Source organism: Oryza sativa, chromosome 11 (assembly GCF_034140825.1).
Source record: "Oryza sativa Japonica Group chromosome 11, ASM3414082v1".
NCBI classification, from domain to species: domain Eukaryota; kingdom Viridiplantae; phylum Streptophyta; class Magnoliopsida; order Poales; family Poaceae; genus Oryza; species Oryza sativa.
This window is the reverse complement of record NC_089045.1, coordinates 23,498,788-23,522,620: the sequence shown is the minus strand read 5'-3', so window position 1 is coordinate 23,522,620 and position 23,833 is coordinate 23,498,788. Positions and strand designations below refer to the sequence as shown.

General features: G+C 38.5%; 1 pseudogene; it reads left to right on the top strand.

Moving 5' to 3' along the window:
- The first annotated feature begins 2,298 nt into the window (after positions 1–2,298).
- LOC4350764 (uncharacterized) lies at positions 2,299–23,192 on the top strand (annotated as a pseudogene).
- Positions 23,193–23,833: the final 641 nt, after the last annotated feature.

Below are 23,833 nucleotides of genomic sequence, written 5' to 3'. Positions count from 1 at the left end.
TGGGAAAAGGTACACCAAATCCTAGGTAGTTAGAGAAAGTGTGAAAGGTGAATAAGACTACAATAAAAGCAAGTGAGAGAACCGGAGAGACTCAAAATTAGTAACTACACCACATTTAGCTACTTATGTCAAACTACGCATGGAATATCAAAAGTCAAATTAATATCGCTAGTTGATCTGAAATTGTAATAAGAGCAATTGATTTTTTTTAAATTATGGACCTCTCTAATATGTTAGATCTGAAATTTAGACTCGACACTATTTAGACGACATATAGAGCTAGTTGGGTTTGATATCATGTAGTTTGGTTGAACCAATCTAAAAATATGGATAAATCATGGAAACTTTCTCTCACCTCAAATCTTGCGTGAACGATCGTCAAGAGCACGTCGCATTCACAGTGATTGGGTTTGGCTGCTTGGTAGCAGCAAGAAGCTAGGTGACGAGAGGAGTTTAAGTTCCAATAAGGCTTGGAAAAAGTACAAATTACCCCCTAACTATTACGGTCGACTGATTTACCCTCTAAACTCGAAAACCTGACATTTAACACCCCAAACTCTTAATACCGGACAAATTACCACCCTAACACGGTTCGAAGCGGTTTTCATCCTACGTGGCACACACGTAGCGATATAGTCAGCAAAAACAAATAAGGGGCAATTGTGTTTCTGCCCTTGCTTTACATCTCAATTGTGATTTTACCCCTGTTTTTTTAGGATTTGTGATTTTGCCCCTGTTTTTTTGAAACGAAGCAATTGCCTGCCCCTACTCTGTTAACTAATGGTAACGGTGTTAAATGTGTGGTGAATGGACAAATATACCCCTGGACATGTTTTGGCTTGCACAGGATACATGTTTCAAGTTAATTTTATGCGAATTTCATACGGGACCTAAATGTTCACAAATTTTATAAAAGTTGACATAACACAATATTTTGGACAATTTTGATAGAATTTTCGCAATAATTTGAACACAGTTTATAAACGATGTCAGAACACAATATTTTTGACAAAATTTTGACAGCAAGGGCAGAAACACAATTGCCCCAAACTTCAAACGCTAATAGGTGCAGCCCTATCGGAGCATCAAATTCAGCAAAATACAAGAACTGTCCTCCTAGCTTCAACAGAAACAAACAACTTCAGCTGCCTACTATACTTTACTTACAAATCTGTAACCCAAAGCAATCCCAAATACCTGCAGAATCTCCCTCTGGCTCGCATTCAGAAACAGATTAAACACCAACTGTGAGACTTGTCCGACGATAGAATCATCTGTCCATCTGACCACATCCTTCTCAGATGTAAACTGGCTGGAGAACTCTGGAAGAGCTCAAATCTATATCGACGGATCGAGCAGTAAGCAGCAACAATATCATACAATTTCGTGGAAGAAGTAATGACCACATCACCAGATCACCTCAAAGCTGGCCCTATTTGTTTTTGCAGCCTGCTCTCACAACTTATGGAAAGCATGTAATAACCCAGAGTTTTTAGCCGAGCAAACGCCGACGCGCCGACGGAGCCGCCGCTCCTCGGCCGCGGGGCCGCCGTGCTGACGGAGCCGCCGCGCTTGCCCGCGCCCGACTCCATCGCGTGCTGGCCCGAGCCGCCACTCCTCCCTGCCGCGCGCCGCCGCTTGTCGCGTAAGCGGCCGCCGCCGCCGCTTGCAACCCAGCATGCTAGGGTTTTCAATTGGATCGGGACAGCAAGGTTTGGGGATTTGGTTGTTTCATTGAAGCAAGGGTAGAATAGTCATTCACAAATTATAATAGCATTTTCTTTCTTCGTTTAATTTGGAAATCCCGGGCCCACCAAACTACCGTCCAAACCGGGGCAGACGGATGCTTCGTTTCAAAAAAGCAGGGGCAAAATCACAAAACCCTAAAAAGCAAGGGTAAAATCACAATTGAGACGTAAAGCAAAGGTAAAAACACAATTGCCCCAATAAAAAAAACTAGTGGGGCCCACTTATCAGCGTTTTTTTCTCTCCTCCTTCTCTATCTCTCTCTCTCGGTGAGCAGAGGAGAGAGCATGCGGCTGCGGTGAGCCAAGGACGACGCGCTCTGCCTCCGCCCCCACCGCCGACCTCCCGAACTCGCCGCCTCCATCGCCGGTCACCCGAGCTTGCTCTGCGTTCGCTGGCGGACGTGGTTGGACGGCCACGATGCCGACGACCAGGACGACGGACCGTGCGCCGCCTCCACCACGTCAACGAGAGAAGCAAAGAAGGGAAGGGGAAAAATTGCAGACCTGAAACGCGTGGCCGTCCATCCTCGTCGACCCTTCCATCTGCCCCATGCGCCACAGCAGCAGCCTCATCCATGGCGGCGGCGACAAGCAGCGGCCTGGTCTGGCCATGGCAGAGGGCGACGGCGACTTGGCGAGGGTGGAGGCGGAGGGCGTCGTGGCAGGAGCGGAAGGCGGTGAAGTGGCGCTCAATCTGCTTCGTCTTCCCCCTGCTGCCCCGCCGCCCTCCGGCACGTCGATGGAAGTGGAGGCCGCATGGCCCGCATCCGGTCTCGCCGCCCTCGTCTCGCGCGTCTCCTGCTGCTCCTCTCCTCCCACAACGAAGACCCGCCGCCACAGTGCGAGATGCGGAGGCGGAGGGCGGAGCTGGGTAGCGAGCGGCGGTGCACATGGCGACGCTGCTCGGCTAGCTCGCTCGGGCATCGCCATCACGCACCACCCACCGGACGAGGGTGGCATCAGCATGGTGGACGCTGGCACACTGCTCGCGGCAATGACGCGATCTACCCGTGGCAATGTCACGGAAGAATTCTGAGAGAAATTGAATCGACGAACAGTGTACATGCATGTACAGGATGTACAGATGTGTGCTGCTTGCCGGTGTGACGGGGTAGTTTTACAGGAGCAGCAGCGAAGCGGGGAACACCAGGAGCAGCAGAAGAATCAGGTGGCATCTTTAGCGGCGGCGAGCAGCGGTGGGCTGTGTGGTGCGGCTGTGTGGCTCCGGTTGACAGCGACTACGGTCGATGGGGACGACGTGGATGGGCAGCGAATTACTCGTCGCTGTAGCGCACCGCCTCCAATGCCCTCCTTGGCGCCACCCACCGTGCCCTCTGCGCCACGAGCGCCGCTCGCTGCGCCCTCCCCGAGGAGGATTCATCGCCAGCCGCCTGCCTGAGCCGAGAGAGAGAGAGAGAGAGACGGGGGGAGGCCGTGGATCCCGCCGACTCCACATCGGAACCAGAGAAGAGGCTCTGCACCTCTCTCTCCGCTGCCTCCGGCAGGAAGGATGACCTCGGCAGCGCCCGCCTGAGCCGAGGACTCGTCGCCGTAGCCCGTCGCCTCCAACACCCTCCTGGCCTCCTCGGCGCCGCCCGTTGCCCGCCGTGCCCTCCCCGCATTCCGCCGTGCCCTCTCCGCATTCCGCCGCTAGCCCACGCGCGCCAACCGCCCGTCCGCCCCAGCACGCCGCCGCCCACTATCCATCGCTGGCCTCCGCGTGCCGACCGACCATCCGCCCCCGCGCGCCGCCGCTCGCCGTGCACACTCTGAACCCGAGAGAGAGGAAAAGGAAGAAGAAGAGGGGAAGATAAGGTATGGCGAGTGGGTCCCACTATATTTTAAAAAATAAAATGCTTACTAGATTGCCACGTGTACGCCACGTAGGATAAAACCGCTCTAGATTCGGTCGAGGGGGGTAATTATCCGGTATTGAAAGTTTAGCAATGTCTGATTTTCGAGTTTATGGGGGTAATTCGGTCACCAAAATAGTTAGGGGGCTAATTTGTACTTTTTCCATAAGACTTTGCTTGCTGCTTTTATTTGGCACATACAGCTCAAGGAAAGTTTGTGTGCCGCAAGCATCGTATTTGATCGGCACCGACGTGGTCGATCCTTAGCGATGGACGTGATCTCTACCAACGGACAAAAAAAAAATTCAAAATGGACCAAGACGGATCAAATCAAATTGTGATCATGAACTGGATATATACGTGCGAAAAAACCTGAAGTAAATTAATCTGGTGATGTGCGGGGGGCACCCACGGGACTCAGAAAGTAGGTTAACACGAATGAAAAATAAAAAAAGTACCGTTGAAAGTGGATGAAGTTGATTGGAGCGAGAGAGAATTGAATGATACAATAGAGCGAATGAGCGGATATTTTCTCATTGATCAACAGTACAATTATACAATGTGAAGCGGTGCCAACCGTAGGGATGCGATCTTTAGGAACATCGCGTCGGTTGTCGACAGGGACACCAAAGGGAGAGAGAGGAGCTATCTCCTCTTCTCTACCGGTTAGATTAGTAACCATTGTTCCTATTTTTTTTTGGGTGGATAACATCACCCGTAGTTTCACCCGTAGTTTCTTAACAAGTACGTCGAGAACCAATGCGAAGAAGAAATTTATTATTTCGCTTTTGATAGAGATAGAAATATATAGAGCGTAACATTGCACGGAACAGGTTCTTTTCGCGAAAACGTTTTTTCGGAGGAAACTTTTTTTATGGAGGTTTTGAATCATACTTTGTTTATTCTGTGGAACGGTTTTTTTACATGTTTTTTGTCTCTTTTTTTTTCTAGAATCGGATGGTTATTGTTTTCCAAAAAGGTGTTTTTTAACTTTTTCACAGACGGCGCATTTTTTATTTTTCCCTTTTATGGGACTTTTTATTATAGACATGTTTTTTCCATGTTGTGTAAAATTAGATGGTTTATGTTGTGAAACAAGATATATGATCTCATCCATATATATGGAGAGATCGGCAACCAATTCAGGACACGACAGTTGTGTTGTACCCCACATCTTTCTCAAACTCACGGCGATCCTAACAACGTCTTCGGTTACCGCCTCTCTCTCTCCCCCCCTATATATATTTAAAGGCCATGTTGGGCCAACTTTAAACCCATCTGACCACGGTACATTTAAAGCCCATCGGACTATTCCATCTGACTATTGTACGTGCTTTATACTGTAACAAACGAATCATATCTCTGTATCATCTAACAAAAAATCACCACAGATGGGAACGACCCTACCTTCGTTACGAGAGAACACATGCGAACTCAAGCGAACGGCGAACGGTGGTGCATGAGATTATTTTCACCACCGACGAGCTACAGCTGCTGTGAACGACTCACCGTTCATCCTGATTTGAAGCGAAAAGATACCTGCAGAGAGTAGTTGTGCGTAGCCAATATATATATGATAGATTAGGGACGCGACTACATCGAGAGCACTAGCTGAATAGTGCTAAAGAGAGACACCCTTCTTTCCAAAAAAAAAAAACTAATACTAGTACACTCAATTTTTTTCTTAGAGAAGTTTCTCTTAAATTACTTATCCGATTTATAATCCGATTATACCGTTGTGTTCGTTGCAATTAAATCTTTACAACAAAATCTTACATGATTATATTCTGATTATATATATATATATATATATATATATATATATATATATATATATATATATATATATATATATATATATATATATATATATATATATATATATATATATATATATATATATATATATATATATATATATATATATATATATATGTGTGTGTGTGTGTGTGTGGTAAGAATATTCTATACCCCCCCTCCCCTTCTCATCCGATCCCCCCTCCCTCCCGATCCACCCTCTCTCGCTCCCCTCCCTTCTCTCCCTCTCTCGCTCCCCCTTCTCTCTCTTTTCTCTCTCTCGCTCCCGATCCCCCCTCTCTACCGATCGCCCCCCCTCCCTCCCTCCCGATCCCCTCCCTTCTCTCTCTCTCTACTGATCTCTCTCTTTTCGATCGCCCCCCCTCCCTCCCTCCCCCTCTCTACCGATCGCCCCCCTCCCTCCCTCCCGATCCCCTCCCTTCTCTCTCTCTACCGATCTCTCTCTTTTCGATCGCCCCCCTCCCTCCCTCCCGATCCCCTCCCTTCTCTCTCTCTACCGATCTCTCTCTTTTTTTATTTCTTTTTTTTCTTTTTTTTCTCCCTGAAACATTTGTTTCCTCTTTTCTGGAAAAATAAAAAAAATAAATTACCAAATTCAAGATTTGAACCCATGACCTCATAGTTTAAAGCACATTCTTCTAACCAATTCATCTAATGATGCTATTTGTTTTAAGAATTTTATGAGAAAGTAATATGATTATCAATTTTAATATCTTTTACTATCAAAACTCATAACATGTTACTATGCTCTAGTAGTAACATTGTTGTAAAAGTACAGTAACATGTGACGTTATTGTATAACACATAGGATACTGCACTTCTGCGAGTAACGTCATAGTAAAATTGTAGTAGATCAGAAATCAAAGCAACAATATATAGGTTAAAGCCTCACATGCTAACCATATATTTGTTACTGCACGAAAGTAGAAGTGTTACTACATAATAGGCGCATATTACCACTTTCAAGTAGCTATGTTACTGCACGATAATTATAGTTTTACTATGTCATTTTTACGAGATGAAGATCGAATAGGTGGGCTATAGGTAAAGCCTGTAGGTGGCTTTGAGCGAGATCTGATTGATGTAAGAGTTGTTTGAACAATTTTATACATTTGGTAAAACCATGTTACTGCATGTATATGTCTTTGTTACTGCAAGTTACACATTCTGTTATTGCATGTGGAGGGTTAAAGTTCAAAATGCTAATCTTTGAAAAGCAATATCTCACAAGATATGTATTATTTTTTAAAATCGTTCCCACCATAATGCTATAGTGTTACTGCATGTGGAAGGTTAAACTTCAAAATGCATCTACGTACTCTCCTCTTCAAGAAACCGTTCTTCCCCCCTCTTCTCAAGAAAATCGGTCTCCTCCCTCCAATATAGTGTTACTGCATGTATATGACGTTACTGCACTTTTGACAGTAATATTGTGGTGAATTACAGTAAATCAGGAATTGAAACAAAAATATATAGGTTAAAAGCCTCAAATGCTAACCTTATACTTGTTACTACACAAAAGTAAAAGTGTTACTGCATGAAAGGTATACGTTACCACGTGTTTATGCAGTAACACTACCCAAAAAATACAGTAATATGCAGTGTAGTAACATCGTGATGCGATTGTAGTAACGTACAACAGACAAGTAGTAACAAGTAATAGTAAGTAATAGTATAGTATTACTACTACTTGTAGAGAGATAAATTGTCAAAAAGTCAAGCTTTGAAGAACAATATCTCTCAAGTGATGTAAGGTTTTTTAAAACCGTTTGCACCATGATGCTAGAAAAAAAGAGCTTATCAAAAGTAGATCCGTCATGACTATATTTCAACTATATTTTAACGTTGTTACTGCACATAAGACACAGTGTTACTGCACAGAGGTCGTCGTGTTACTGCACCGTCCTGGGACGAGAGCTGAGAAGAGGTGGGTGGGGGGGGGAGTTAGTAAGCGGGTTTGACCGGTGGGAGGGGCCTTTGACCGAGGTGGGAGGTGGGTTTTGGGCCTTGGTAAGGAGGGGGAGGTGGGTGTGACCCTTGGTAGGGAGGGGGGTATAGAATAGCTATTCTATACCCAGGTGTAGAATAGTTTTTCTATATATATATATATATATATATATATATATATAACTTTTATTATATATGTAAGTTATTTTTATCATATACATAAATTTCATTTAGATTTAAACTCTTTAATAACTAATATATTTTAAATCACGTATTATTTTTAAGATCTATTTGCATCATTATACTCTACATATGATAATGCAAGATCCATATTGGATATATTCAAATAATTTATTAATTTAAAAGTAATGTATTTAAATTGCAGAAGTAACTTAGCTATACAATAGAAGTAACTTATCTATGCAATAGAAATAACTTTCTGCAGTAAAAGTAATTATATGCAACAGAAGTAACTTAGTTATGCAATTGAAATACTTCCTCCGTTTCATAATGTAAGACATTCTAGCATTGCCTACATTCATATAGATGTTAATGAATCTAGACATAGTTCATCTAGACATAGAACTATGTCTATATTCATTAACATCTATATGAATATGAGTAATGTTAGAATGACACTTACATTATGAAACGGAGAGAGTAACTCTCTGTAGTAGAAATAATTATATTGTGAGTGAGCTGAAATAAGAAACTATGTAGAGTAGATTCACAAGTAAAGTATAGAGAAGATTTATAAAGTCCACAAAATATAGAATTAACTAAAAACAATAATAAAAATAATCAACTTAGAGCATTATGAATGTATAGAAGTAATTTAGTCAAATCTAAAAGTAACTTATATATATATATGATAAAAGTAACTTACGTATATAATAAAAGTAATTTATAAATATAAATATTTTTTTCATCGTAATATAATCATGTAAGATCTTGTTGTAAAGATTTAATTGCAACGAACGTAATGGTGTAATCAGATTGTATATTAGATAACTAGTTTAAGAGAAAATTCTATAAGAAGAAAACAAGATATGCACTATTGGATATACTAATAGCAACCAAAACTCCTAAAGTACTAGCACGTGGGTGTCTCTGGTTAAAACTAGGCCTCTCCAATTAGATTTACCGATAGAGTAGCTATAAAATTGGCTATAATTTTCTTCTCCTCTCTCTATCTCTCACTTATACATTTAATGTATTTGTCTTGGAGCTTGTGTTAAGCTAGCTCTTGCATGAAAGCCAACACCCTTAATTTCTTGTTACCTCTCTCCTTCACTATTATACTTGCTCTTATACATACAACGTCGATTGATTTGCTTGGCTTTCCTAACACTGCTTTTTAAATCCTCGTAGGACATGCAACCATCCTCCGGGCAGACAATGATGGGCTACCGTTGTTGTCGCTCCTGTTGTTGTCATTCCTGTAGAACCGAGCTGTTACTTCATTGTTGGTATTGCTTATTCTGTTGTTTCCAATACTTTTCTCGTTAAATTCCATGCCTTTATTAAGATTTAAATCTATGGAGAAATTATAGGATGACTTTTGTATTGTAGCTTCTGTTAATGACCAAAATTGGTAATCTAGGTATCAGAGATGAAGATCAAATTGAAGCGGAATCCAAGACAGAGATCGTTTCGGAAACAGAGCAAGAATCGGCTGAAGTCCGAATCGGCTGCGACCAGCATCGGCAGAGTTCGAGTCGGACAAGGTAGCCGGTTAAGCCGATTCCGACAATGTGACTCGATACACGTTGTCGGGTTGAGTTAATGTACTTCATATGGATTGCTACACACGGACTGAGTCCTAAAAAGGCAATTATATCTATTAATTAGGATATTTTATGTAATTTTCTTAGAGATAAGCTTGGGCAAAAGTCTGCCGCAAAGACTTATGGTATTTTAGAGTTTGTTAGAGATACGAGTTGTGTCCGACATGGACATATTTTGTAATCTCGGGTATAAATAAACCCTGAGCCCTATGTAAAATAACAACAGACGTTCGATACAATCTCGGCCCATCGCCACCCTTTTTACTTTCGTTTACTTTCGATGAGTTCTTGCTTTCGGGTTGAGCTGCATCGGTTTCGATCTTCAATTTGAGGTAAAACTTGTTATGGCGGCTTGCGTTCTCGGGATTAGTGCTTTCATCTTTATGATACTCTAATCTTGTTTATGTAATTCGTCGAGTTATCATATATTCTATATAATCTTTGGCAATATTGTTATCTAACCTTCAATCAGCTAACATCTACCACTAGGAGGCAGCCGATCAGGTTAAATACCAATGTTGATTTAGATTATATAGGGTATCCACCACTCTATGAAACATCCAACAACTTGATTGTCTAGATATTGTCCTTCTTTCTATACTTAATGCTGTATCAGTTAAGTTTGATCTATTAAGTCGTGCTTAGAATCTCAATCTCTAGCCTGCTTTTAGTTGCCGATTAGGGTAGCATCGGGGTTTCAGCCGACCTTACCTAATTTAGCTTTATATCTTACATGCTTAATTGATATGCTAGATCTGCCTTTTATGTTAAGATCTTACTACAACAAAGTATATTAGGCTTCTGTTCGATATATTTTATTTGCTTTAATATCTTAATATAGAGTGGTATCGGAGTATTAGCCGATAGATGCTAGATCTATCTGATCGGCTATGCTATGAATGCTTATAATCTCCTTGTTAATGTATATTTCGATCTAAGTGATTTATATTGTCTCCCAATCACTTGATTTAAGTATACACCGACAGAAAGATTATATATCATTAATATCTACAGCCGATCGAATAGATTTAGTTGTATCTTGATTGTTTATAACTGCCGATCGATTCAAATATGACATCGACTCAAAGATAAATGATACGTCATCGGCGGCTGGCCGATCGGCTATCATTTATGGATTTAACCGCTGTTTCTTTGTCTTTATTTCTTGTTGATTGCAGGATCAAATCAACTGGCACGCTCACGAACCTAAAAGCAAAATTTTTGGACCTGCACTAAAGTTAAGCAGATCTTCCAGGCCTCGTGTTTTTCGCATCAACAGCTTCATAGAGTTTTTTAAATTTTGACCTTATTTTTTTTCCTCCACAACATGTTCTTATGCGAAAGAAGACAGAGGGTGAATGGCAATAATCATGGTACCCAGCCATCCACATGCGTGCAAATGAATGAATCTATACTTTCTATAAAGTTATAACCCACTAACTCTAAAGCTTAACATACAGCCATGCCAAATCATCACCCACTAGCAATAATTATATATTCAACCTCATGCAAGCATGCAACATCATCTACAATTTATTTAATTCTACAAATCAACATGCAAACATATCCAATCATCACCCCTCGCATCATTTCCACAATATTTTTACAAATCTATCTATCATTTGTATAATATTTAAAATAAACTTATCAATATGTTCCACATTAAAGCGGGTTTTATTTGTTTGTTTCATGATAAATACTGATAAGCTCTGATATTTCATTTGTTTTCTTTACCCCTATCTTGATTGTAACGAGAAAATATATATTGAAAATTACTTAGTAATTTCCGCAGCAAAGCACGGCGAATCACCTAATATATTGATAACGTAATGCAATTCATGGATGTTCTTTTTTTTCACGGATACACCTGAATGTACTCTCAACATATGGTTAAAAGATAAAGACCAGCAGCAAAATCCCTAGCTCTCTAAAATTCTATTAAATGTGCATCTATATCTGTGTAATATATGTTGGTGTCAGGATTCAAATCATGGTGGCTAGAGTCCATGTTAATATTATATTTTATTTATTTATTATGTTGCTTTTGCTAATATTTTTTTTTCGAGTCAACGAGTTAGTATAGGATGGGATACAAGCTAGGATGGGATACTCGAAGATCATAACTGAATACCTTTTTAGTTAACCTCGAGGCAATGCTCTATTTCTAATTGTAGTGTACCTCCAATAATTCATCATATTTAAGTACATTCATGCTAAATTTCTTTTGAAAATTATCCAACTACGCTTCCATATCATTGCAACCTTACAAAAGCATTGCAAACCGATCCAGCTCGATCTTCTATGTGGACTTAAATATGTTTTATGTAGAATAAGCAATATCTTCATACGGCCGTAAGTGAATTATTTCTTAATCCATATGTGACTAATATATATTTAGCATATTACTTGGCATCAAGTCGATGAATCATAAAAGGTGAAGAAAATAACACACATAAGCACAATATACTTCTATTTCATATGACATTTTTTTATATATTATATATACTCCATCAGTTTAGGTCGATGTTACTGTGTATGAATAGTAGATCTGGTTGAGACTTTATTTTAAATTAAACATACCATATAGGCAATCCTTTAGTTCTTTTATTTTGTTTTTTTTAGTTTAGTCCTAAAGGAAGATTCCAAAGTTACAACTTGCAACTTATTACTTCCTAATTTTTTTAATATCAAACTAAAAACTACCAAACTGAGAGTAAAATAGAAGAACAAACATGAAGTGATTAATTTCAGAAATATTAAATCATGAAAAATTTTATAATTGTTACTGCAATAACAGTATAAATCGATACTTACTAATTACAAATTTTAGAATTACAAAATAATGTAAATCCATAAATGAGACTCCAAACCAATTACAATTCAATAGTTATTAGATATTATTTTAGAATTATTAAATCATGAAAAAGCTAACATTAAGTTATTAAATATTACAATTCAATAGTTATTAAATATTATTTTAGAATTATTAAATCATGAAAAAGCTAACATTAAGACCCCAAAGCCTTTTCTCTAAGAAAAACATCAAGACCCCAAACTGAGTACAACTCGATATTTTCTAATCATGAATCGTGAATCATTTTAGACTTCAAATAATATACAATTGTATACTAACTAACCATGCATATTAAATTATTATGTCACGAAAAGCTATGATGGAGGAGAAATATCCTGTGCACACAAGCTTTTTTATACACCGTACACACTAACAAACAAATTTTATTGAAAAATGTAAAAAAAAATGTACATGTATTTCTAATATTGTTGCACTTATGTGTAAAGTCTTAACCTTAAATTTATTATATTTTAGCAGCAACAAAAAATATAAAAATTCTGATAGTTTTAAAATTATAAATCTATCAGATTTTTTTATTCCCTATATATAATGTATTTGAAGATGACTGTTTATACATAGATGTAATATTACTAAAAGTTAAATGTATGTGTACATTATTTTCTAAAATTTTTTATTATATCTTTAGTTGGTGTGTATAGGATATGTTTCCATAATTGAGACTGTAAACATAGTAAAACTTTAAATGTTTGAGAAATTTTAGTTAACATAAAAGTTGTAAATGAGACTACAAAGTGAGTATAGCAGTACTCCTTTAACTATATGTTTCTACATTAAATTGTAGCTAATGAGTATAAACCGATACTTATTAGTTCTTATTTTTTAATTAATAAATTAAGAATATAAAAACTAACAAAAGCAATAATAGGATGGATTCTATATACATTGTTAATTATTTTGTTTTACATTATTGTAAATAAAATAAAATTCTTCCGTCTTTATAACTTTAGAGCAAAGTCTATCGATAAATTCAACGAATTTTAATAACATCTATATTAAAAAAATTATAACTTTAGAGCAAAGTCTATCAATAAATTCAACTAATTTTAATAACATCTATATTAAAAATATGATTAAATTTTTATTATTTTTACTATCATAATAATAGCTTGTGCAACGCATGAGTCGCCGGCTAGCGTAATTAATCATGCGCCAGTGATCCATTCGTTTTATGAGCCGTGAACAGCTCCACCCCAACTGTGCACATAAAGAGCCTGTTTGGGGGAGCTTAAGATTCTGAGAAGTAGCTGCTGAGAAGCTAACTGGTGAGAATCTGGAGAATCTGGGAAACCTAGTTCTGGCTTCCAGTTCATTTTCCAGATTCTATGACTACAGATTCTCAGAATCTGTGTAAAAAGCTAGACTGTTTGGGGAGCTTCTGGCAATTGGAGATTCTAGAAGAAGCTGCAGCTGCTAGAAGCTCCTCCAAACAAACGCCAACCGCATAGATATCTGTGATAATCCAGGATATGCCCAATCACTGGTTATCTTGCGGTCAATCTTTTGGTGGCTAGATGTTCATGTTCAAAAGAAGAGGCATCTTACATCTAGCCAAATTCTAAATACTCTGCATTAGTGTGCAGCACATGTGGATTCATTTGCGCATCTTATTATACCAATTGGGAGAGCAGAGGCCCTGGTCCTTTGAAATGAGTAATTATGGGCCCTGATTGGAATTTTAACTTCTAAAATCCTAATAATCTATTAACTTATTAAAGAAATAGAAAAAGAAGCATCCATGTTCGCTCTCATGGCTTAAAAATTCTCACATTAATCGGAGAAAAAGAAAAAAACAGAGTATATTTAGGAATAAAATTTAAAAATAGCTGAAATTCGGAATTAAAAATAAGGAATATAGAAAGAGAATACTACAGCCCATACCGGTATACAATAGAACTAATGGAAATTTGGAATTAAAAAATAAGAAAAAAAATAAAAGTAGAGGTTAGAGTCCATATAGAAATACAATTTAGAAATAAAAAAATCGAGATTTAAAAAGTAAAGAATATAGGAAGAAGAATATAGAGTCCATATAGAAATACAATTTAAAAATAATTAAAATTCGAAATTAAATATATTGAAAGATAAGTTTGGAGTCCATATAGAAATATAATTTTGAAATAATATAAATTAGGAATTAAAATAAGGAATATTGGAAGAAGAGTACAGAGTCCATATAGGAATACAATTTAGAAGTAACTGAAATTCGAATTAAAAAAAATATTGAAAGATGAGTTTAGAGTCCATATAGAAATACAGTTAGAAATAATAAAAATTCAGAACTAAAAAAATAATCAATATTAGAAGAAGAGTTACATATAGAAATATAATTTATAAAGAACGGAACTTTGAAATTGAAAAATAAGAAATACTGGAGAGGAGTCTAGAGTTCATATAGGAGTATAATTTAGAAATAACTGAAATTTTGAATTTAAAATAAGAAATATAGGAATAAAGTTTATAAATAATATAAATTTATAATTATAAAAATAAAGAATGTTGGAAGAGAAGTCTGGAGTCCATATAAAAATACAATTTAAAAATAATTAATAACTATCACATATATACAATACATTACGAATATTACACATTGGTTAGTTTGATCAAGTTAGTACAAAATTTAAAATTATGTTGCCATTTTAATATATTTTAATAATAAAATGTGATAATATATATGCTACTATATCTCTACTATTATAAAAATTGAAGATGTTCCCGCGGTCCGTTATCCGTGTTTGAGTCGGTTATAAAAATTGAAGATGTTTCCGCGGTTCGTCATCCATGTTTGAGTCGGTTTTAATTTTATGTTTTGGTTTTAATCTATATCTCTTCTCTATCTCTACTATTATAAAAATTGAAGATGTTTTTGCGGATATTTTGATACGCCATCCATGTAAGAGTCAGTTTTTGAGTTCGTTTGCTTTTAGAAATACATATCCGTATTTGAATTGATTTTTAATATTATTCACTTTTGGTAATACAAAAGGAATCATACAAGAAACTGTTAAAAAAACCCCGCATGACTCCTAACTGCAGCTCATGATTTTCTAAAAATATATATATCCAACTGAACTCCCACAGTAAATTTCATCTAAAATAAACCATATAACAATAATAAGATTAAAATAAACTTTATCCGTTGCAATGTACCAGATATTTTATCTAGTGAGAGAAAAATATAAAGATGCTAGTTGCGTAATTTGCGCAGGCCACCATAATGGGACGCTACATTTAACCATGGAACACAGCCTCCTACCTGAAGTTCTGCCCACTATCCACGCCCTCACTCATCACAGTGCCACGGGGACCCGCCCCAATCCACCTCGCCGCCGGTGGGTCCCAGGGCTCCGGTCACTGCTCCCGCCAACGACGACCTTGTTAGCCCCCTAGCACAGGTGACTGTTGGCTCTAGATCCCTCTCTCTTTCTCTCTCCCGTTATTCCTTTTTATTGGGAATATTGGGGTCGATTCTGTGCAGCTCATGTTGTTGCTGTTTGATTTCCTGGGGTTCTGGGATGGCAGTTGGAGGTTGCGCGGTAATTGGAAATTTTGTGCAACACTTCTTTTAAATAGGGATTGGTGGAAAATCTAGAAAACGATGGCATGCATTGCAAGGTCGCAAGGAGGAACGGATAGGGAGAAAAACCCTCTTTTTTTTTTGGAATACGCAAGGAGCGCATCTTTGTGAAACCCCTCTTTTCTTGCGTCAAAAAAAACCCCCTCTTTTTTATCCCCAAGATTCGTAATGTAGGATTGTAGGGAGTTGTTAAGATTATGAATGCTTAATTTAGATGGTGTCTGTGTGAAAGTACTAGTTTTGTTGTAAGATTACAACCCACATGCATGTGACATTTAAGGCAATTCTCCGAAATATAAGGTGAATGTTTTGCACAAACTGAGTTCTTCTGTAAGATAATTGTGCAGGCAATTCCTGTATATCTCGTATTGCTTTGTTTTTTACGATTTTGTTGGTCCTGCATTGCATAGATGCCTCTGCTGGTTAATTGAATTCATTGAACTTTTCAGTGAGCGTGAATCTGCTAGTGTGCATTTTCCTTTTTCAGCCTGTCAATTACTTCACAAGCTTTCAATTGAGACCACTGCCACATTTTATAGGTACGTGTCAACTAAAGCTAGCTCAAAAGACAACATGTACAGATGACCATAGTATATAACATGGAATTCAATCTTAGATTATTTTATCCTCTCTACTTTTTCTTAACCTGCACGCTCATGTTGTTGTTTTGTGAAGATGCAACTCTATTTTCTCTCCATTTTCTCCCTTCCATGTTAGCAACTACTTCCTCCATTTCACAATGTAAGTCATTCTAGCATTTCCCACATTCATATTGATGTTAATGATTCTAGACATATATATCTATCTAGATTTATTAACATCTAGATTTATTAACATCAATATGAATATGGGAAATGCTAGAATGACTTACATTGTGAAACGGAGGGAGTATTGAACGAGGCACTTGCTAAGACAGCACATTGATGACCACCGTGCATGCCCTTATAGTCTCAATTTACTTATGATGTGCTAATGCCTAATGGAATCATATTTTTATTCTGTCTTTGTATAGTCACCTTGTGAATACCTTCTAGCCAGGCTTCAGTGAATAGTAGCTATTAATTCTTCTGTTTTAATAAAATGAAAAGAAATCTTGTGGTACACTTCTCTGTTTTCCATATATTGTAGAATATTGATGAGTAACCAATGCAATAATGGATAGTGAAACACTTGACCTTGATTTTAGCCAATGCATGAAATTGGTATCTAAATATTGTTTCTCATACAGGTTTATACTAGTGAAGTTAATGGATATACGGAAGGAAGTGCAGTGCCCTATATGCTTAGGTAGGAATTTGCTTTCCCTAACTTGCTTCCAGATGTAGAGATAAAAACCCTCTTTACTTTGCACAATTCCCTCTTTACAGTTTTACTTCAAATTGTCTATTGTTCTGTAGATGTAAGATTTTTTTAATCACCATTTTCTATAAAAAGTGAAGCAGCAAAGTTAATAGTCCACATATTTCTGTTATCCAAGTATGTATATAGTTCGTATAAAAAAGATATTGTGTATAATTGCTGTCCACTGATAAATAACAAGATGTCTAAGAGAACATGCATGTTTTACTTTGGAAAAAGGTACATCACTAAGCTCATGTTCTACATATTTTAGAGAAGCACAACTAGACAGAGTTTATTACACTAGGTTGAGTAAGCTTCTCATCTGTGGAATTTTAAATAGCATCTCTGCACAAACTGTGCATAGCTGATCATCTGAATGCCTTATGGCCCTATTGCAGGCATTATCCAGAAGGCAAGGATAATTACGGAGTGTTTGCACCGGTTCTGTAGGGACTGCATAGAAAAATCCATGTGGCTTGGGTATGGTCCCTAACATTATTCACCTAAAATTCTGTCAATGCCATTTCGAAAGAATGGACCTGACTGGGGTTTTGAAATAGAATGTGGTACTTACTTTTTATGTTAAACTGAGTGATACATTGTTTTTATAGAAATGATGAATGCCCAGCATGCCGCACCCTTGCAAGTAGTCATTCGTTGAAGGTTGATCCTAATTTTGACGCTTTAATTTTGACGTTGTATCCAGATCTTCACAAGGACGAGGAAGAGGTGATGCATAAGTTTTCTGGTTGTTGCACTTAGCTATTTCATTTAGTTTCACTACACTTTGCTTGACCACACAGGAACTTGCTTTCACTGAAGAGAAAACTTGTCGCAAAAAGGTGGGTTTATCTGACTGTGTCATAGTATATTTAATGTAGGGAAATTATTTTCCCTGCCCATTTGGAATTTGTCTTCTGTTTATTGTTACTGAAATTAGCTTTTGTTTATCAATGGAAGATCCAAGCATCCACCGATGAGGCACCTCATAGACGAAAAGAAGCACTTGGGAAGAAGCGCTCCGCTGCAAAAGCAATAGGTTCTTCAAGGTCTCAAGGGAATATGCTGGCAAGGAAGAGAGGACACATTGGTTTTCCTGATATTGTCCCATCTAAAGTTGGTGGTAAGGATAGGGAAGAAAATGACAACAGTGGCTGCGATGAGTGGTCTTTATTTGATGAGTATTCACAAGATATAAAGAAGAAAAGAGCTCGGAGGTGTCTTGTGCCACGATCATCCCCTGCTGGACATAAAGTACCCAGCAAAGTGGACCACCATGAGGAAGGAAATGCAACACATAAAGCAGAATCACTCTAAGACACATATTTGCTGCCCGCTGTCTACAGAAGATCAGATGGATCTTTCTTCTAAACAAGACACATTCACGACAAAAACTGTTATAATGCCAATGGTTTTAACAATTTCTCTGTGCCAAGGTATTCCTCCTCCAGTTATTTTGCCATTCCTAATTCAGATTTCCACAACTTTGAAGAAGGACGCTCATGCAAGAAGTTTTGAGTGTGGACAAATTTGGGCTTTATATAGTGAAGTTGATAAATTCCCCAAGTTATACGGTTGGATAAGAAAAGTCAAGCTACAACCATTCACAGTGCATTTGACCTGGCTTGAGCCTTGTCCTCAACAGGAGCAGGAGAAGCGGTGGTAAATTTAAAATTCGGAACTGGAAAACCAAGTATCACGGAAATGATGTTTTCTCTCATTTAGTAAATACGGGACATATTGACTCAAATTGGCAGATTGAAATCCTTCCGTAAGTAGGTGAAATTTGGTCCATCTACATGAACTGGACATTTGACTGGACTCCTTCCAGCAAAGCTACATGCGAGTTCACCATCGGTGAGATCGTTGAGCGCACGGAAGCAACTATAAAAGTTTCCTTCTGACCAGCGTAGGGGAGTTCTGAAGATACCTATAAAAGATCGTTTGAGGTTTTCTCATCAAATACTCTCCTTCCGTTTGACAGAGGAAAGAGGTGGTGAGCTTTGTGGCTTCTTAGAGCTTGATCCTGGTTCTGTTCCTGACATTTTCCTCAATAGGGAAGAAAATAACAATGATGGTTGCAAAGGGTTGTCATCAGTTGGTGATCATTCAGAAGGTCCAAAGACAAAAAAAGCTCGCAAGTTTCATGTGTCACAATCATCCCCCGCTGGACATAAAGTCACCAGCAAAGTGGACAGCCATGAGGAAAGAATGGCAAATCGTGTAGCTATTCGGCTAAAGGTGAATCAGTCTGAAGCACATGTTTGTCGCCTGCTGTCTGCAGAACATCATGAAGATCTTTCTTTGCAAAAAAAGGTAACCTTTCAGAAGAATAGTGATAGTTCCAACAGGTTTGGTGATTCCTCTCAGCCAATCTGTCTCTCCCACAGTATATATGCGGCCTCCTCTGGTGTCTCCAGACCAGCTAACAGAAAGAAAGATGTTGATGGCAACAGTAGACTGAACTCCAATGGTAAAAGGAAGTAAAAGAAGAATGATCTTCCATTTTCTGTTCACTTGAATCGTAAGAAAACGTTCGGTGATACTGCCCATAGAGCTGACAGACAATATAATCCACCTCCTATGACAAGAAAAGTAGACATTCAAGGTAAAGGAAAAACTTCAGACACAGATGATAAGGACAATGCCAATGCTGAAGCTACTAATACTGTTCGTCAGAATGAGCATTCCTGTTCTTTAGAACTTCCGTCCCCATATCCAGATTTCTATGATTTTGAGAAGCTCAGGGATATTAATATGTTCTCACTTGGTCAGATATGGGCCCTTTACGACGACCTTGATGGCATGCCAAGATTTTATGCTCGAATTGAACATTTTGATGCATCCAGCTTCAAAGCTCATCTCACTTGGTTGGAGTACAATGCAGCAAGTGAAGAAGAGAAGAAATGGGCTGATGAAGAACAACCTGTTGCTTGTGGTAAGTTTTGCTTAGGGTCAACATGACAGACTCATGTTCTCTCACATTGTTTCATGGACAAAAGGCAAAAAGAGGATTGCCTATGAAGTATATCTTAATAAGGGTGAGTTATGGGCTCTTTATAAGGATTGGAGCATGCAGTGGAATTCAGATGCAGACAGCCATCGGTCTTATGATTATGAAGTTGTTGAAATATTGTCAGGTTTCTCAGTTAATGATGGTATCACTGTTATCCCATTAGTCAGGATTAAAGGCTTTGTGAGTTTATTTGCGGCAGCTAAAGACAAATCTGCAGTTGTGATAGCATCGAGTGAGTTGCTTCGATTTTCTCATAATATCCCCTGTTACAGGACAACTGGAAATGAAAAAGTAGGTGCCCCGGCAGGGTTTATGGAACTTGACACTTCTTGTCTCCCCATTGACATGGATATGATATTTCCTTCTGTCACCCTGGACTCTTACATCTCCCTTGGCAAGAAAAAGGGCAGTACACTCATTGATTTGACGACTGACAGTAGAAGTAGTAGAAAGGATCCTGGAAATGAACAAACGGAGAATCTTTCTGAAGCACAAAAGGAGAGTCTTTCTTCTGAAAAAAACTCATCCTTGCCCAAAAATGGCCACGTTGCCAATGGTTTTGGCAATAATTCTGGGCCAGGCTGCCCTTCCCCAACCCCAACTATTTTTTCATATCCTGATCCAGAATTCCATAACTTCGAAGATGACCGCACATGTGAGAAGTTTGAACCTGGGCAGATTTGGGCTTTATACAGTGATGTTGATAAATTCCCCAAGTTCTATGGTTGGATAAGCAAAGTCGAGCGACAACCGTTCATAGTGCATTTGATCTGGCTTGAGGCTTCTCCTGAATATGAGCAGGAGAAACGGTGGTTGGAGCAGGACTTACCAGTCTCTTGTGGTAAATTTAAAATCCGGGACTGGAAAACCAAGTATGAGAGAAATTATTCTTTCTCATTTAGTACATACAGGATAGAATGGCTCAAACCGGCAGATTGAAATTCTTCCGCAAGTAGGTGAAATTTGGTGCATCTACAAGAACTGGACATCTGAGTGGACTCCTCCCAGAGTAGATACTTGCGAGTTTGTCGTTGGTGAGATTGTTGGGCGCACGGAAGCAAGTATAATAATCTATCTTCTGACCCAACTTAATGGCTTCAGAGCGGTGTTCATGCCCGACAAGCAAAGTGCAGTTATGGAGATACCTACAAGAGATCGTTTGAGGTTTTCTCACCGAATCCCCTCCTTCCTTTTGACAGAAGAAAGAGGTGGCAAGCTCCGTGGCTTCTATGAGCTCGATCCAGCTTCTGTTCCTGACGTTTTCCTGTATAGGAACACTGTTATGGGCTGGATAACGTACCAGCGTTACCGGCGTGGCATGAGAGGTGTGCCAGGCACAAAGGCAGCAGTGGCGGCTGACGCTCTGGTGTCCATGAGTGCTAGGGCCTCAGCCACCCATCCACCACTCCTATAGCCTTCGCAACCTCACCAAGCACTTTAGTTCCACCCATAACAGACACTCCATGACTTACGAATGCCATAGCAGACTCTTGAGACAGTAGAACTGAAATTCGGTCTTAATTATGATATATCTTGATGTATGGTTCTACTCATTTTCTGTGTACATATATGCCTTACCTGTAATCTATTCAGAAACCTGTTACTAACATTCTAATTATGTGGCCTCTCTTACTTGTCAAATGCCATGTTTTGCTAAGGATAAGCCCTGTTCAAAACCATCATAACATGCATTCTATTACAGTTGCCTCTGCTGGCTGCCACCCTGTGGAAGGGGCTGCACTGCAATCAGTACTTTTTTTCTCCAAGTGTTTTATGTGTTTAGTGATTTTCTTAATTTCAAATGCTATTGTGAAATCCTGTCAAAATGACATAAGTTGTGTTTGGCTCCTGAGCCCTGACTACTGTTGGAACTGTTGTCGGCATATAGTGTTGTCTGGCAGCATGCTCCTGTATGTATGAGCCTGTACTTTCTGTATTAACCTTAATACCATCAATGTTTTACCCAGGGATAAGTTATGTTCAAAACCCATCCTGACATTCCATTGCAGAGGCCTCTGCTACTGATTACTGAACGATGCCCATGGAAGGGTTGCAGACTTGCAGTCAGTATCTTTTTTCTTTCTTTCAGTACATTGTAATCAGCAAATTAGTGTACCCAAATTTTCCCGAAAAAGAGGAGGCCAGGAACTGTAGTACTCTACACAGCTTTTAGTGTGTTCAGTGATTTAATTGGAAACGTAAGAACATCGAAGATGCACGCTACTCATTTTTGGTTTTCTGTAGTTCTGTCATTCTGTTACTCGTCCAGAAAATACAGCCTTTTCTTTTTCTGTGTCGACTCCAATACCATTGACTTGGAACAAATCCTACTTGCTAGGTTTGGCAGAGAATGATAAATGGAATGATTCATAAATTACTAATAACCCAGAACATATCTTGATGGGACCACCTATACATTTGTTGACAAATTTTCTCCTAAAAATTTAACAGATGTAATTATAGTACAATCGTAGTGTAATTACATTGTAACTTGCATGTAACTACAGTGTAACTTGTATGTAAGTTTCACGTGATTTTGAATCGTTAAATTTATTACTCCCTCCGTTTCACAATGTAAGTTATTCTAGCATTTCCCACATTCATATTGATGTTAATGAATCCAGATAGATATATATGTCTAGATTCATAAACATCAATATGTATGTGGGAAATGCTAGAATGACTTACATTGTGAAACAGTGGAAATACAAGATTTGTTATGGTGAGGAAGAAAAAAAATCACAGCACACACATATGTGAAAGGATTTATTCCCACGACCTCCATTTGACCCAAATAACATGTTACGGAGAGATTTTTGAAAGTTACGTACAAGTTACATTATAGTTACAGTGTAATGACATGCAAGTTACAGTGTAATTATATTACGATTGTACTGTAATTATATCTGTCAAATTTTTGGGGGAAAATTTGTCGACAAATATATAGCAAAATTGTATTAAGATAATTAGTGATTTTTTTATTAAGATTGTTTCCAAGCTACACTACTACATGTATGCGATGTTGGTATCCATGTAGTATTGTAAGATTGTTTCCTAGTCAATCTTTGAAATAGGAGGTGGTGTTTGTGCACAAGAAATTTTGCCTTGTTTTTTGGGTGCATGTGTCACACAGTTGACATTTCTCTATTAGTGATTTTTTTGTATGTATGCAGGAACTGATGCACTAAATTTTCTTTTTTACATATTGGAATGCAACAGAGAAGAGGCTGTAAGGGTCAGATAAATTGCAGTGAAGAAGTTGGAAAACAAGGACATTTTTTGTGCCAAAGGCCTTTTCCAGATCTTGACTACATTTATCAGCTGCTAACTGTCTGCAAAGTTCATTCTTCAGCAGAGGCGAAAACCTACTGAGACTTTGGACTGGTATGGTGTTCTTCAAGTGGAGGCAACAGCAGATGACACCACATTAAAATATCAACATGACAAGCTTTGCCTTGTGGCTTTTATCCTGATGAAAACACTCTTTCTGGTGCTGAATCTGCTCTCAACTTGGTTTCAGAAGCTCATCTAATACTGTGTGATCATATGAAGAGATCTTTGTAGTATGACAGCAAAAGGGAGTATGCTTCCATGAAAGCAGCACACAAATCTGAACATCTCTCAAACAAAAGGGAGTAAGAACTTTGCATTCAAGCTGCATGAACAGGCTGTGCCGTCGAGATTCCTTTTAGCTTCAGCAGCAATTACCGAACTTCGTCAGAAGCGTTTTCGCGCCGATATCACAGCAGACCCAGTATATTAAGCTTTCTTCAACCGAGGGAACACATGGATACAGAAACAAGTTCAAATGTTGAGCAGATCATGGTGCCTTCACCAGCTGCAGCTTGAGCTCCTAGTGCTGGTTCTAATTATG